The 17,485-nt window shown below is 46.3% G+C and overlaps 1 protein-coding gene across 1 annotated transcript in view; it reads left to right on the top strand.

Annotated features, from left to right (window-relative positions):
• Nucleotides 1-14,012: 14,012 nt before the first annotated feature.
• The window catches only part of FGFR2 (fibroblast growth factor receptor 2), a 95,510-nt gene continuing 92,037 nt past the window's right edge, over nt 14,013-17,485 (top strand). Inside the window, exon 1 of the mRNA XM_072039854.1 lies at nt 14,013-14,031. The gene's annotated coding sequence lies outside the window, so the exon portion shown is untranslated. The remainder of the gene's footprint in view (nt 14,032-17,485) is intronic.

Raw genomic sequence — 17,485 nt, 5'->3', positions numbered from 1 at the left:
ATCTCTTATCATGCTTTCTTTGTGGAAAGATTCTGATTTTCCTCTCCCTCCTGCCTTTCACTCTGGAACTTGTAGCACGTGTATTTTTGTCATGAGCAGACACTACTCTGTATGCCTTGAGATTCGTGTTATTTTTTCCACCCTTCGTTTGCTTTGCTGCAATTTAGATTTGCTGCAAAAGTCACTTTGCTTTGTTGCAACTTAGACTGTAAAATCAATCGGGCAGGAATATGTAATTTCACCTGTGTGTACAAAACACACCCACAGAGGTATGCAAATAACAATGCAGGAGGCGTATTGTGTATTTTCATGGGCTGCTGGTGTGTTTTCAGGAAAAGCTCTTTTTTTTTTTTCTTTTTTTTTTTTTCTTTTTTTTTTTCGCAGATGGGCAAACAGTATGGGAATCAGGTGGAATTTGTAGCTCCATTCCCAGAGACTGATTAATTTGTGCTTTTTGTCATGTTCAGACCACATGGAGCACCAAGGCTCAGACAATGCCGGGTACCACGTAGCTGGTGGCTGGGTGGAAGGCCACTCACTCCCCCCTGGGACCTGGGCATTCATAACTATAACCCCAATGTCAAACACTTTTTCCTAGGAACCATCAAGAGCTTGGGGCAACCACCGTGAGGCAAAGTCACAGTAGGACCCTGCTCCCTTGCAGCCCACCGCAGTTCCCACAGAGGGATGTTTGTCCCAGCCTCTTGGCCAACTTCCCAGCAGGAATAATTGGATTTCTTTTTCTGCTAGCATCTCCAGTGCAGGATTTACTCCACGTTTGCTGGCTTTCAATACCAAGCAGCATGGCTGAGCGCCTTTACCTGTCCCAGTGGTATGCGAGGCGCTGGCTGGAACAGTGGGGGCAGAGAGATTTTGTGAGGCTGTGCAGGCTCCTTCCAGATGAAAGACCCTGTCCTAGCAATATTGGGTTTTATTATTTATTTAAGGGATGTTTTCATGACACTGCAATTTCTAACCCAGCATGTCGAGGCCGTAAAATAATAGCGGGTCTGTTTGGAAGAATGTGTTTTATTTGGCACGTTTGGGGAATGGCAGTACAAAGGCAGAAAATAAAGTTGCGATGTTTATGGCAGCCGGGCTTTCTGTCCGTTGGTAACCACTCACCACAAATAACTGCTCTGCTGGTGCCCACACATGATATTTTAAGATGTGAGCTCTTAAAAAGAGGCTCTTAAACATCAGCAATATTTAGTGCCGTGCAGCCTCCTGGCCACCACATAATGACGGCAGTGTTTTTTATGAAAATGAAACTCATCGCGTTCTGGTCTTTGCTGTAAGACCTCACATCAATCACTCAACCCCAAGCCATGCCTCACACCTTTTCGATTCCCCCAGCCTTGCTCTTCCCATCACGTTAGGCCTCATGTCTCTTTTTTTCCTCCTTCCTTGCTGCCTACGCTTTGAGGAAATACACTGTCCCCAAGGCTGCTTGCTGAACAATTCTCACACTGATCTGGCAAGGGAGGGAAACCTGATCCAGTCTGCACAACAGCCACAAAAGCAGAGTTGATTTCTTCTTACGATAAACCAAACTGGGCACAGGTAGTGACAAGACCAAGCAGCAGGTAACATAAGTAGAAGAATTTCTGCCCCCCACAAAATCAACTGTGGGACTCATTGCCACAGGATGTTGAGAAGGACAGGAATAGAAACGATTTAAAAAGGGAACTAAGTAAATGAATGAAGGCTGGATTCATCACTTGTTGGTAAACTTGGTGACTCAGACGAACCACGCTGCCGAGAAAGCCACCAGAAAGCTGGTCGGAGCTGTGAGGGCAGCCAGCCTCACTGTCGGTCCCGCAGGAAGCGGGTGGCTCAGAGCACCCATCCAGTTCTGCCACCCATTAGGAGTAAAACAATTGCAAACTGTCATCGCTCAACACTACGAACAGTCCGAATGCAGTTAATTTAAGGTAAGGCTTTGTCGTACGGATGGAGTGACCCAGTTCTTTCACGTTTTCATCTCTTGGTTCCCTCCTTTTCTGCCCAGCACTGTATTTCTCCTGCTCTGCTGGGGTAAGTTTTGTTTGTGTGCGCTTCAGGGATATGACTGTGTAAGGTTGTCTCATGCAACTAAAAATAAAAGCACAGTAGCTTTATTCATCCAAGCTTTATTCATCCAAGCTCTATTAATCCACTCTTACTTTCTTCTGCTCCTTGATATCTGCACGAACAATGACTCTCCGTGCTCCTTCGCCTCCTCCTCTGACCAGAGGACAGTAAGTGCCACACAGAGGCTTTCTATCAAGCTGGCAAATTGGTCTGCCCTTTGCTAAGAGCTTGGTCCTGGTTTGGTCCCTCGTCACAGAATCTGCTGGTGAAACCCTGGTTCACAAAGGAGTGAGGCCAGTGCTGAGTGCTTGACAGCTCTTTCCATGAGGCTCTTGCGCTTTGAAAACCTCCCACCCACTAGTTGTTTTGAATTAGGGTTTTGGCCGGGGATCACTGAGTTACACAACGTGGCATGAGAACATATATTGCAAACAGAGCACAGAGCTGTGCCGGGGCTGTTGGTCGCTTATACGGCGCTGTGGCGTCACTGCGCGATCCTGCAGGCCGCAGTCAGCTGCGGCCGCGCTCTTTCCTCTCCGGGCCTACAACACTGCGAGGGAACGGGAAGCAGAGAGAAGCCCCTGCTGCAGCAAGCACATTTATCCGGCCCGTTCTCCTTCGAGAAGCTTGGTCACAAAGAGACACTGACGGGCTGTTTGTTTCAGGGCCCTGCTGAGGAGGGCAGCGTCTCCACCACGCTGAGTGCTGCCAGTCACCAGACGGCCTGGTGCTGCGCGGCGCGAGGGGGGCGGCAGTAAACAGCCACGGGGACAATGGGGGCTCTGAGGAGGAGGAATGGGTTTGTACCAGGGCTTGCAAGGGTACCTGAAACAACAACGGGGCGATTCAGCGGCGAAAAGGATGAATGAGGGGAGATGAGCAAAGCTGGGCTTGTGCAGGCTGGCACATGACAATGTTATTGGGCCTGTCAGTTGATGCTGGGTGAAGAATGCGGACAGAAAGGGCTTTTAGTCAGCTAAGCTAGCGTAGGATGCTGGTGAGGTTATTTTCTGGTATTTTCTGCCTCTTTCCCCGTTCCCTGAGTCACTCCTCATCTCATTTCATCTGGTTGTGTTCCTGGTTATCAGGCAGCAACACGACCACGGGATTCCTGGCATAGCAGAGCCAGCGGGATCGATACAGCCAGAAATCCCCTGGGTGGCTTCGAGCAGCTTGGGCAGCCTTTGAACACACCAAAAAGTGGGTGGCTGGCCTGGGGCACTCCCAGTGGAGGAAAGGTAATGACAACACCTGAGAAAAAACGCTCCGATGGGGTTCTGTACTCCGAGAAATCGGATCACTGCCTAGGAGCGAGGGTATGCACGGAGAAACCCAGCATCGGGCAGCTGGGCTTGAAGAGGTTGGTTTGTACTCTCGGTGACATTCTTTGTAAAACAGAAATCTTAATGTAAACAGTGGCAGATAAAGGGTTTTTTAAATGGCCCATTGCCATGAAGAAAAAGAGCTAGGCAAGCAAACAAGCAAACGCAGCTGAGAGGATGAATGTCCCATAACTCACAGCGCATTTATTTACTTACTTTGGCATGGGACACAGGTGTGAGCTCGTTCTTTGTTTCTTTCTGCAGGCTTGAAGAAAGCCTGACTGCTCCTTGCTATGCAGGTAAAATTACTTGAGTATTGAAGAATATTCTTTAAAGCTGTACCTTGCCACCTTTTTAATGAAAAGACACATGCCTTGTGGAAAAAGCAGTCCAAGGACCCACTAAAGTTAAATAAATAAAATCTGCAAACCGTTTCATGCAAGGCTCCAACAATGGTTTTCATTTATTCTCCTCACCTCTCCCTGAAATAAACTGAACTTTGAATGTTCGTGGATTACTCTCTCCAGTTTTGCTTCCTGGCATGGATCTTTGCACATTTTCACCTCTCAGGTGTTACAGCTCTCCACGGGCCCCTGACCAGAGCCTGCAGGTTTGTTGCACACTCTCTGCTTGGTTGTATTAGTCATTTATATTTCACATCTTTCAAGGATTTTTTTGTAATACTTTTGACCTTAGCCAGATCAGACTGTTTTACTGAGTTTAACCATAGCTTCTTGGAGAGCATGGGGAGCTGTGAGGGTGAAGAGGGCAGGACAGAGGACGGGCTGGAGGTGCCACCTGAGCACCCATCTGGCAAGGGGCAGGAGGGGGCCTGGGGCATGGAGAGGGGTCCCAGGGACAGACCAAGGCCTCGTGGGCCAGGGAGGTCAGCCAGGAATCATGTTTGGGGACAACAACGGGTGTTTGCTTTGCTTATCCCAGGGGAAATGTCTGAACTCAGTGTGAGGGTGAGGGTAGGCCGAGAGGAAGCTCCAAATGGAGAGATCAAGATTTAGAGGCATAAAAATAAGAGATGCATTGGAAGTGCTCCAGGAGGTAAAAGGCATGAGCTGAGAAGAGCCAGAGGAATATTTTTGAAGAGGACTGGACATGTTCAGCTCCAGGAGAGGCAGTCAGTTTGCAGAACTAAGTCCAGCAGTGGAAAAGCTCCTCCTGGGGCCTTGGAGGTCACACCATGCCCCAGGAGGGCAGGTGCTCAGGCCAGATGGATAACCTGGCTACCTTTCCTGTTGGGTGGATGAAGGGGAGAGAATACTTGGAGACAGTCACCTGTGGAGCCTGAAGAGTGTGGTATCTGATATGTGGAGGCTGGGGAGCAAGGAGAGTGAGGAAGAGCAGACAGCTGCCCTAGGATGGTCCGTGCATCTAGGTAACGATGAGGATAAAACAGAAATTATCTCCTGCTCCTGGACTAATGACCACAGCAGCTGCCAGCTACTCTGCTCCCCTTTTGTGAGTAAATACAGGTGGTGGCATATGGGAATTACTTTTCAAGGCTAATTAGCAGGGTGTTAATTCTCATCAGACACTTAACGTATCAGTGAAATCCAACCCGCACCCCCAATAAATTTGCTTGCCCCACTGATAGCATTCACTATAAATTATTTAATTCCTTCTCAGCTGTTTGAATGCTTGTTTCAGGTTAGGCTTTACAGGGATTTGTTAATTTGTTTCTGGTACTGCCAGAATGCATTAGGGCCATTTCCAGCTAGAAGGAGACATGCTTCCTGCTCCCCAGGCTGTAACGTGAAGGTAAGAGATTAAGAGAGAAACTTGAGAAAGAGTCAGGGCAGTGTGCTAACACATCTTTGGTTTGATGATACAAGGTGTTTGGGAGATTTCTAGCATGAGGACAAGCCTGTGTTTGAAAGGGTTTGTGCTTTGAGGACCTGATTCAGGTCTCACTTGGGTGAATCAGAGCAGTATGGAGCCCGAGCCAGGCGGGAGATGTCTGCTGCTGTCTGAAGGAGAGGGAAAACCATAGCAGCAGGAAAACAAACTCCCTGTGCTAAGGGGAGAGAAGGCAAAAAAAGGGGACAACAACAAGGACTACAAGTGGGCAGGAGCTGGGCTGGGAGGCCAGGGGAGGGTGGCCTGTCCCAGGCAAGCACAAGAGGGGTGAGGTGTCCCCACCAGCTCTGTAAGGAAAACAACAATCGGGGAAAATCTTCGTTAGAGCTGACTCAAACGTTTTTGCCCTATCTTAAATCAGAATGTTTGCTTTCACCGCTGATGATTTCTTTCTGGCTGCTGCACCTCTGCTGAAATTTTTGTGGCACAGATGGTTCCCTGGTAATTTGCGTGCACATCCTTTCAGAAATATGTTCCTCCAGGAGAGCTTTCCTCTCAGCGACACCTGTGTGATGTGGGTATTAATTAGAGAGAGCAATAAAGAAGTGGGCTGACAGGTGAAAACCCTTCTCTTGATCTCCCTGTGCTTATCTTTAATGCTTTTAAGCTTACTGGTATCAAAATAATTAATTAAGGTGGCATTTCTGCGGTGAGATGAGTGCTCCTTTGGCTTGCAGCTCTGTGCAGCTGCTCGGCTGACATATGAGCAGGCATTTCTGCGCAGCGCCGATGTGGCACGCTGCAGTCCTGGCCACCGAGAGTAGGAGTTTATTTTGGAAACTGCTAATGGCTTTGTTTGCACGTTTATTCCTTTCGTTGCTGTGACCTTTGTTCGCATTACTACGATAAGGAGCTCTTCTGGAGGAGGGCAGGCCTAGCGCTTTGGACACCCAGGGGCCTTTGGAAAAGCCTTCGGCCCAGCTACTCGGAGGGAGGCACGGTGCCGCTCGCAGCTGGACTCCACAGGCTGGATAATGTTTGCTAGGGTAAATATTTAGAAATTAGGCATAGGAATTCAGGAGTACAAACAGACGAATGTATATAGTTATGGAAGGCGCTGTATCGCTCATTTTGAGGACTCAGTTTTGGAGGCATCTCCAGCCATGCCAGGACTACTGCGAGCTGATTTCCCAAGGAGCAGAGGGTTTCAGATGAGGGGTGTGTGCCTCTCCCCCATCTTCTCTGTGGAAAGTGTCAGGCTGTCAGATGTCAGAAAAGGGGCTTTTGGTTTCCAAAAGAGGGAATAGCGAACCACCCTGAAGAAAGAGCAGCAGCAGACCTTACAAAGTGTTCCTATGTCTTCAGACCATCTTTTAAACATAGCTGGAAAAAAAAAAAATAGACGTTTAAATATTACTTTTTACATAGGAAACAGACTATAACTTGTGCTTGGTCTTTATTTTGGCACTGGGACTGCATATAGACCATGTCATATTGCCTTCATAAATTAATCCAAAACAATTAGCTGTAATTTACTTTCAAATGTTGGTAACTCCAGTTTCCATACATGTCCCCAGCTTCTATTAGTAGGAGAAGTCTAGTTGTGCAAACTGCAGTTTATGAGAGGAAAAACTGAATTATGAAGACATTTTTACTGAGAGTCTGTGTTGTGTTTTGTTTGTTTGCTTTCTTGGTCAAATAAGTAGCATGAAACTGGTCATTTAAAAATAAAACGGAACAGAAAAACACAAACAAACAAAGGAAGAACAGCGCTTGTTGCTTTTTTCAGTGTCCTTCTCGGATTGTGCATGTAATAACTAGGCATATTTCCATAGCTGCCATTCTCGAGTGAACAAAGCTTGTTATTAGATGTCTAGTCTAGTTTGTCTGATTTAAATTGCAGTCGGGGGGATGAGTGCATGCTTGACATTTCTGCAGTAAACTCTCTAAAGCAATGCCAGCCCAGGCTCTGCTATGGGAAACTAGTAAAATTCATTCAGTATGTTCACGAGCAACAACACCAACTTTTAATAAACTTAGAAGGCATATAATTACTTTTGGCCACATATGCTCGATTTTTCTACTTTTTGAGTATTAAAAAAAAAGTGTAGGTTTTCTTAGATATGGAAAAAGTACAAGCAAAATCCCTATTTGTTTTACACAACTGGTTCTGTTTATGTTGCCCACATTGAGCATGATGTACCCTCGTATGGGAGGGGAATCTTGTTTACAGCTGTAGCTGAGAGCCATTAACAGGATGGAGGAAAAAGTGAAGAAGTTGCCTAATGAGTAAGTAATGAGAACTGGAGAGAGAGCAGGAACAGTGACTTTAGCTCAGTTCCGTGAACGCTGGAAGTACTTTACATCCCTGAGATGATCCCCACTGAACAAATAATGTGGGCATATATTTCAGTTTTATTAGGTTCAATGGGGCTTACACATTTTCAATAACAATGTATAATAAACATTTGGCTAAGCTGGGGCTCCAGCTTTTGTTTTTAAATTATGGATAATGGTATTTGTCCAGCTTGTCTTGATACTTACATATAAAAATACTCTCTGTCTTCCAAGTATCATTAGCCATGCTTAAATATGCGACAGAAATAGCCAAAGGGTATTTCTCCCTCTTGGATTCCCTGGAGATGCCTGACTCATGTGGCTGATGATCTGCCACCATTGCTGGTGCTTCTGAGTGTATCAGCTTAAAGCACGGTGCTCCTTAAAACATCTCCCACCTGCCTTCTCATTTGAGCTGGGAGATCTGCACACCAAGGATGGTGCATTTCCAGGACTCAATCTCTAGTCCACCTGGCAGGTGGCTGTTGGGGCAGAGGAACAGAAGCAGCTCCCTCCTGGGGCATTTGCACTTTTGACGTGCTGTGTGTTTCTTTATTCCCCACGACCAAAATGCACAGGAGAGAAAAGGCAGTTACCACGTTCCTGTACAAGCCAGATAGCCCAGGCGTCGTTTGTGTGTTTCTTATGGAAATAATTCCATTCAGTGAATCTTTGTGGATGCCCACGTATCTCCCTCCTTTACTGCTGGCTCTGCGGAGCCCTGCCCAGGTTCCCTCCAACAAGGTGCCTCAAAGTCCTGAGGATGCTCCAAGTCCCACACAGCAGCTACAAGTTCAGCCAAGACCGATGTGGCTGGAGACATCCTGGCTCTGCCTCTTTCCAGCAGCAGCAGGAAGTGGTTTCAAAGATCCTACTTTGGGTCCGTGCCACCGAAATGGGGATATTTTTCTGGTAAATAAAGAATGCGTGCAGTTTACTTTACCTTGGTAAACACAGTGGGGGTGTATGTGTAAGCCTGACGCTAGCGCAGAGTTCATGGCTTCGAGAGGCTGGTCTGGAAGCCAGGGAGCTACCAGCAACCACAGCCTGGTTTTAGGGTTTTGTAAGCAAAAAAAAAAAAAGGCAGTATCGATGCCATTAAGGGTGATGGAGCAGCACTATGAGCAGGATCTTCTGTGAAAGGACAGCCTGGAGGGGCACAGAGCCCTGCCAGGCTGCTGAATGTTAAGTCCTGATATATGAAATAATATGGGTAATCAATAAAAACTATAGGTGAGGTAGAGTATGGCAGTGGTGAAGTGGCACTGGTAGATGATGCAACTCATCTGTGGCACTGTAGTGTATGTAAAATAACAAGGAATCCACGTGTTTTCCCCAAACTGTGGAAGCAGTTGAGTAGCTAGGAGCATCCATAAAGCCATTTCTGCATTAAAGCCTGGATCGTGAATGCAGCATGTAACCGAGCTGCTTTCACTTCAGGAATGAGAGCAAGATGTTGCAGATCCCTAGAGCACAGGCAGAGGACCGGGGCCCGGTCCCTCTTGGTTGTTTGCCTGGTGGCTGGCAGCCATTGCCTGGATCTTCCTAGATAACTAGGTTGAGTCCCAAATACATGCCCCTAATCAATTCGTTATGGAAAAGAGACCAAGCACTTCATGCATACAGATGACTTTTTTTTCTTCATTGCTGTAAATTCATTTTTCCTTCACAAAATCCCCACTTTGGGACGTCTGTGATGTCTTTAAAGTATCTTTTTTTAAGAGAGAGCTTCAAGGTTAACACCTGCCCGTAGCAGTTTTTCTTAAAACTCCACATCAGACGGAGTAACTAACATTTTGCTCTTTATTAGTTTGCTGTCTGGGGGAAGCTTTACTAATTTTTTTCCGAAGATGAACAGGTCATCCAAACAGATGTTAATACGAGGATGAGGCCTTCTGTAAACACAACTCTGTTTAACATTTCCACTCCCAAGCGCTTCTCAGCACTGCTGCATCTCTCAAACCTTCCCTGTGGGGTCCCAAATAGCTCGTGGCTTTGGGGTGTTTCACACCCTGCCCTGGCATTCCTGCTGCCAGGCTGTGCACGTCGCTCCTCAAGCCTGATGAACTCTACAAAACTTCATTTTTTTTCTGAAGACAGGCACAGTTTTTGTGCATTTCCATTCCTTTTGCAGATCTTTTTGATGTATTTTGATTTCTTGTCGAACACGTGTGTGATGGGCAGTGACAAACTGACCCCTGTGCCACTGTTGGTTCCTACCAGGGTGTTCTCTGTAGTGCTCCCGTAGCGTTAAGGGTTGAGACAGAGGAGGATAACATGGCCCCAGTGAAGCAAACTGGAAAAACTCACATAAGCTTCAGCAGAGTCAGGATTTAATCCCTGCTATTTTACAGTAAAACTACATGGGAGAGAAGCCTTAAAAAAAAAAAAAAGACATTATGAAAGAACAGTTGTGATCTTGCATGTCAAATGTATTTAATTATAAGGATTTTTCCAGTATCTCCAGAGAATTCAGGGACATTCAGTGGGACCTTCTTTTCTGTTTGGAAAATACTTTGCCCATTGTGGGCACTATGAGAGGGGAAAAATGGAAATAAGCTGTCTCCAATTGCAGTTGGAAATGTAATACAATGGGAGAGGGCTGAGACCCACAGGGAAGCCAGTGGCAGCAGTCCCATTGACCTTAATGGGAGCTGGACCACGTCCCACAAGGCCTCGGAGACATCTGTGGGAAGAAAAGTCTACTGTAAAACTGAAAGATGAGAATGAAGAAACGCATGAGTTTCAAAACTTTGTGGCTCAAGCAGGGTCAGCGCCAAAACCTGCTGAAGCGAATGCAAAGTCAATGGTCAGGCTGACTTCGTTTGACTCATTTCTGTCTGCCTCTGTCTTAAGGAAAGGGTTGTCAGCTCGCTGGCAGCTACTGCTAGAAAAAGCCTGTTCATCATGCAGGTAATAGCAGCAGCATTTCTCCTTTCTTATGCTTTTTGCAGCTGATACATGGGATTTTATACAAAATTGTGGTGAGGGCTGGGCCTCCTCGTGGCTTGGGGACACCCAGGTCTTGCGGTGGTGGGGTCTCTGTCACCGCGAGGGGGGCTGTGAGGATGTGCCCATGCTGACGTCCCACTGGCTTTAGAGACAGCAGCAAAATCAGGAGGAATGTTCATCGAAGGTCAAATATTTTCTGGGTTTGAAATATGGCTGAGGAAAAGCTCCGTGCTGGAGAAGTGTTTGCTTCGTATAGGAGACAAGGAACTCCTAGAGGGCTGCAGAAAGGAGTTGAAAACATCTTCTGCATCAGCTGCTTAGGGCTAATAAATGCAAGGGAGCCTTCAGGGCGCTATTCCCTGCTTGCCATTTTGGCAGCTTATGGAGAAACAGCCCCATGGTGGTTCGGTTCCTGGCAATCAGGTGTACAATTTGTGGGCAGTGAGAGCTACAGACCACAAACAGAGAGAACCTCAGGTACCAGGGCAAGCTTTGCTCTCTGTCTCTCCAAGTGCGTCAGTTCTCCAAACTATATGAAATATTTTCGTTTCCCAAAACTTCAATAAAGCAATGCTCGCTAACACCAGTGGTGTAGGAAAAGAGGAGGGACCCCACCCCAAACCTCTCAGAGAGGCAACGACTGATGATCAGAAGGGGGCAACGGGCAGAAAGAGCCCAGCTCCCGACTAAAGGGTTGCTTGTGCTTTCAGCAGAACTTGCTAGAAGCCCCAGTGTGCCTTGGAAGGAGCGGGGATCAGATTTCAGCCTCGGCTTTTAGGCACACGTTGTGACAGCCCGCGGCAGACATGCCAGGAACTTCATTCCGTAAATCACATTTCTTGCAAAGGAGGCCTCTGTGCTCGGTAGTAGTAGCATTTGTTTCTTCTTTTTCTTGGCTGCTTTGCTTGGAAGTAGTGTAAAGACTTAACCCTGGTGAGAAGGACCTGCAGAGAAATAATGGAGTATGTGAGAGCTCCGGCTTTTGCCTTGTTAAATGAAACTCAGTCTATATAAACACCCTTGAAAAAACGCACTGGTAATGCTGCAAACACAGGATTCGGCAGCGGGCTGTTTTCATTTAGCTTTCTGGCAGCATTTTTAACAAGAATATGTTTTTTGTGACTTTCAAACCAGACACATCATCTTGGATGAACTATAATGGTAATAAAAGCATTGCAAATATCTCTATTTCTACCCCAGGTTTTGCTGGAGACATCTTACTAGGAGGAGAAACGGAGCCTTCATGTACCGAGAGTAATAACTTGCTTAGGAGGGAGCGCGTACTGCAGCATAGTCCTGTTTTCACTCACACCCCAGCTTTGCTCTCATTGTCCCTCCTCGGGTTTGCTCGGTGCCTATCACACCATCTTGTTGCAGATGTCTTTTCCTTTCATCTCACCATACTGCAGAAACTTCAGAAGCTGGTGCCCTCGCGTACCTTGCCTTTTCCCTCTGAAGTACGCGGTGTGTTTAGTGTAAGAGTGTTTCATATACACAAAGGCTGGTGTCTCGGCAATTGGGTTGTTTGTAGAGGAAAGTTTACTCAGGCAGCTGCTGAGGACGAGGAAAATTTATGCTGCTGGGAAAGAAGATGCTGCAGTCTGGAGGAAGGTCTGCTTTGAACAGTTAGGTATAAATATTTTGCAAAGAAATGTGTATTTATGGAGACGTGATGTTCGGCTTGACTATGGTGGTGATCCTAAAAAGAAAAAAAAAAACACACACATTAAAAAAAAAACAAAAAAAAAACACACAACCAACCCTACAAAATAGTAATGGAGATGGTCATCGTGGAAAGGGTTTAATTAGCAAGAGCACCCACTGATGTGTGGAGCTCCAGACTTCGGTTGGGTAGGAATGTGCCCTCACTATACCACCCGGAAATCTTTTTCAGAATCTCCATCAATAGAAACTTTCTGACTTCCACGTCTTTTACATTTCCATGTCGTTGCCTGCTGACGAGTTTAGCACAAAGTGTCATTGTTAATCCTGAGCCGCACAACTGCATTCATCCCAGTACTAAATTGTCTATTTTTCTCTAGTTTGTTCTAATCTCATTCTCCCAGAATGCGTATTCCCATCTTTCTCTATTTGACGGTCCTTTCTAATCTCAGGCTATCAATAAATTTCATCAACATGCTTTAATTTCCTGTGAATATTAATGAAATATCAAATATACCCAGCCCCAAGACTCTTCTGGGAGCTCTCCTCTCGACTCCCTCCATACTGACAACCCCCTTCCAATTTCCGATGGTATCTACAGCATCGCTAAAAACCTCTGCCTCCCTGGTGGAAGGGTTATCTGTTCCTCTGCCCAAAAGCTGCCCATGACCTGGGGTGAGACTGCTGGCTTGTTCAAGTGCAATGTCCCTCCATCCCTTGTTACTGCTCAGCCTACCAAAAGGAAGCTCAAAGAAGTGAGTCATTTCAATTAATTTGTTCTATGCAGTACTGAAAGAATTTAAGAAGCCTTAAAAAGACCCAATTTCCAAATCACGGAGTACCCTTTTATTGTAGAAATGAATAAAATAAGCAGCTGTTGACTACCTAAAAATAGTGGAAGGTCGTCTGGAACCAGGTGAAGGAGGGAGTGAATCAGGAGGTGACTTAGGTAAAGCACCAACCCGTAACCAACTTCTGTAAGGCTGCTGTGTTTTATAGTCCCCTGAGGTGGCTGAAATATGTTGTAAGCCTCTTCCACCGTTTGACATGCAAGAAGCAGCCTCTGTAATACGAGGCCAAGAAGTACATCTTTTTAATATAAAAATGATCAGAAAGTGCAGAACTCTTGGATCTGGAACTGTCTCAGAGGCAAAACACATTTGCTTGTTGTCAGCCTTAATAATGAGTTGTGTGTGGAAATAAATTGCTTCTTTCACAATGATGTTGAGATTATGAGAATTATAGGTAAATGGATACTTATCATTGGGATCCCTCCAGCACCTCAAGTACCTTGTGTTGATTAAAATGCAGACTCTCTGTCCGTGATGGTGTAGATTTGGGATGTCATCAACCAGCTGCTTGTTACCAATGCAGCTTCCCCCTCTCATCCCTCCTAAAAATGTGGCATTGACATAGAGAAGCTCATCCTGCCTTGGAGCAGAGCTTTTCTTGAAACTATGGCCTCCAAACTCACTTTTTCTACACAGAAAACCAGTGACTTGCCGTGCCCAAAGCTACATGTCTATTTTTTCACCTATTCTTCACCCAGCAGCACGTATGGCTCTGAAGTGGTAATGAATCACAGAGCATTGCAACGCGGTTGAGTGTCACAGCGTAAAGGAATGAGAGTGCAGTGATGTTGTTGTGCCTGTCATTATTTCGCCCCGTGCAGTGTGTCACGAGGCATGCAGTGAGTTAACTTTGCGGTGTGCTATCACTCGGGGTTGCAAGGCAGCCTCTTTGCCTGACTGCTACCCAGTGTCAAGCTGCAACACGCAGGAGGCACCGAGACACACCTCTTGGAGCTGTGCTTTGCCTTCTCTCGCCTTTCATTGCTTTAGCGCTCAAATATTGAATGGAAAATAACGATCAGGTACCGTGTATTGTTTATTTTCAGATTTTCTGTGCCAAACACAATAAACGTTCCCCGTGCTGTCAAGAGTAGATGGTCACAGAAAGAGCCTACGTGCAGCGCGTTTTCCTGCTGATCTGTGACTATGCACGGCCACGTCTGTGCGCTTTGGGCTTGTGGTGAAGGCAACAGCTCCTTGCCTGTGTGCTGTGCTGCGGGGCTTCGGTGTTGTGTGCATCTTGTGGTTTAATGATGATTGATTCTCTGTGCCCTACTGGTAGGAGGGATGGGGGCTCTTGCAGGGGCTTGTGCCACCAGCTGCCAATGTTCCTATCATGTTGCGGGGCTAGGAGGCTGCTGAAACACAACTTTGCTCCAACTGGAGCCTCTCTCTCTCTCTCTCTCTCTCTCCTAAGCCCACTGGGCTATTTAATTGAAAAAGAAAGTTGCTGCAGTAGTGATATAGTGGTGTAACTCTAGGTTTTGCTGTGGGAGATAGATGAGATCGTGGCATACGGGGATAACCTCTAAGAACAAAGGCTCGGTGGTGGGAAGAAACCCCATCACCACCACCCTGTGTGGGCTGAGGGCTTGGGGCCACAAGACTGCTCCTACCTGAGAGCCTGGAGCCATCAGAACAGGAGATGTGTTGTACCTTCATCGGACAGGTGGCATAGCTGGGGTGTGCTAGGAGCATGCCCTGCCACAATGACCATGCTTTATTTTCTTGCAAATGGTAACTGGGTCTAAAGAAAAGGACCAACTCTAATTTTGGTCGCTCAGGAATTTACTGCATAGTAAACTTACACTGTATCTTACTCTGCGCAAACCCTCTATAACTGCTTGTGCATTACCCCTCTCTTCTCTGTGTGGACACAACATTAGCTTAAGGCTGCTTGCGTGGAGAAAGGGCTCTTTAGTAAGCCAAGTTATAATGAGGTTCTGCAGCTAAAAGCTGAAGCTGAAGAATACAGGACAATAATTAGGTGTGCATTCTTGGCCACTGAAGAATTTAATATCTGAAACAATTTGCCTAGGGACATGATGAATTCTCTCTTTGAAAACTTAAATTAAGATGGGGTGATTTTTTCTAAACAATCTGGTTCAACCAGAAGTTATGGTCTTGGTGCTGGAGCTTCTGGGATCGAACATATGACCCAGGCAATGTAAGAGTTCAGACTAGATCCTGTAAGCCTCCACTCGGGCGAAGTGTTAGGATACTATATGAAAGCATTGCTTACCTGAATGTTTTGGATCTTAGCTAATTCAACCTCCCCTACCTGTAGGAATGGGGAACAAAAAAGTGAGAACAAATTATATTTTCAGATTATTTCTTTTTCCTGGGCTGTATTTTTTTGTGTGTGTGTGTCTGCTCCTCAGTAACTTTGAACTGACATTAAATGTGTTTGACCTGAAAGGCTTTGTATCACCTTTAGAAGGGCTTCTTAATCTCTTTCCTTGTCCTGGGAAACAGTACAGAGCCTACCTGGTAGAATGCTGGAGCAGAGGGATAATTTACCAGGAAATACCCCAGGCCAAGCAATGAACTGCACAGTACAGCAGCCTTCTTTCTACTCATTTTCCTGCAAAAACAATCCATGTGTTTAAGTATTTCAGGAATGCAAAATAAAGTAATGGTAATGACTTTGAGCCATTAAAAAGTATATTTTTTCTACTCTTCCCTTAGCATGCTGCTGGGTAAGAGTAAGTTTCACAAAAGCTCCTGTGTCTGGCATGGCAGAGAGCTCCCTGGCCCCAGGGCTGCCTCCTCAGGACAGGATTGCTGCCTTTTCTTCAGCCAGTGCCCCGCAGAGTAGTTGTACCTGCATTCAAGGATTTGCTACCTGCTCGAGCAGTCCATAGTCCCCTGCAGCTTAGCTGGGGTCAGTATGGGCCCAAGCCGTGCTCTCACAGCTCTGGTGAACAGTTAGCAGGTTTCTGATGAGAAGAAAGAAGGGAGGAAGAAGATGGTCTTTGTTACAACCATGTAGAGGCATCACCTTCAATTCAGGATTACCCCACATACTCTTTCGGCAATGTAAAGATCTGCTAAAATAATTTGATCCAGATGACCTAGATGAACCCTTGTGTTTATTGCAGATGACACTAAAGTAGGAAGAGCTGTTGACTCCCCTGAAGGTAGAGAGGCCTTGCAGAAAGATCTTGACAAGTTAGAGAACTGGGCGATCACCAACTCTATCGAGTTGAACAAGAGCAAGTGCTGGATTCTGCACCCGGGACAGAGTAGCCCTGGCTGGATGTACAGATGGGGGACAAGAGGCTGGAGATAAGCCCCACAGAAAGAAGTCTGGGGGTTCTGATCAATGACAAGTTGAACGTGAACCAGCAGTGTGCTGGGGTGCATCAAGCATGGCCCTGCTGGCCAGCTGAGGGAGGGATTGTTCTGCTCTGCTCTGCAATGCTGCAGCCTCACCTCAAGTGCTGTGTATAGTTTGGGGCATCACAGTATAGAAATGACATAAAACTGTTGGAGAGTGTCCAAAGGAGGGCTATGAAGAATGGTTATGGGCCTAGAGGGGAAAACATACGAGGAGTGGCTGAGGTCCCTGGGTTTGCTCAGCCCAGAGCAGAGCAGGCGGAGGGGAGGCCTCATGGCGGCCTGCAGCTCCCTCACAGGGAGCGGAGGGGCAGGCGCTGAGCTCTGCTCTCTGGGGACAGCGACAGGACCCGAGGGGACGGCATGGAGCTGGGACAGGGGAGGGTCAGGCTGGGGGTTAGGGAAAGGTTCTGCACCCAGAGGGTGGTCAGGCACTGGGACAGGCTGCCCAGGGCAGTGATCACAGCACCGAGCCTGCTGGAGTTCAAGGAGCGTTTGGAAACTGCTCTCAGACATAGGGGCTGATTTTTGGGTGGCCTTGTGTGGAGCCAGGAGTTGGACTCGATGATCCTTGTGGGTCCCTTCCAACTCAGGATATTCTATGATTATTTCAGCTGTTCCTACATGAGAACCCTGAAGAAAAAGGAAAAGAGAGGCCCATTTGCACGGCCTATTTGTCTTTTCTCTGTCACTAATGGTAGCAGTGAATGCGTGTGTATGGGAGCTGGGGACTGGGAAACTTGTTTGTCTTGTGTGTGAATGAGGAGTCTTCTGTTAATACTCCAGAATTAGAAAGTAGATAAGAAGGTGTTTTTTGAGGAAATCAGAGTAGAGATTCCAGTATATCTCATGATTTTACATTAAATTTATTCTGTTTTCTGATTGATTAGCACTCAAACTGTGTCACAACTCCATCAGATTCCCTCTTTTGTACATTAAGAAATAATTCTAATAAGTGTTGTAGATTATTTTAATTTTATTCTAAACAGAGAAGGGTTAGAGGAGAACTGAATTACTGAATTAGCTATTTTCTTCATGTGATGGTCTTGTGAAAAGCAGGTAATGCTCAAGGGATGAAATACCAGAAAAATGATTATTTGACTTGTTATCAAGCCAGGATTCATCATTTTGCCAATG

This window comes from Anas platyrhynchos, chromosome 6 (assembly GCF_047663525.1).
Source record: "Anas platyrhynchos isolate ZD024472 breed Pekin duck chromosome 6, IASCAAS_PekinDuck_T2T, whole genome shotgun sequence".
Taxonomy (NCBI): domain Eukaryota; kingdom Metazoa; phylum Chordata; class Aves; order Anseriformes; family Anatidae; genus Anas; species Anas platyrhynchos.
The sequence above is the reverse complement of the archived record's forward strand: the minus strand, read 5'-3'. Positions and strand labels throughout refer to the sequence as shown.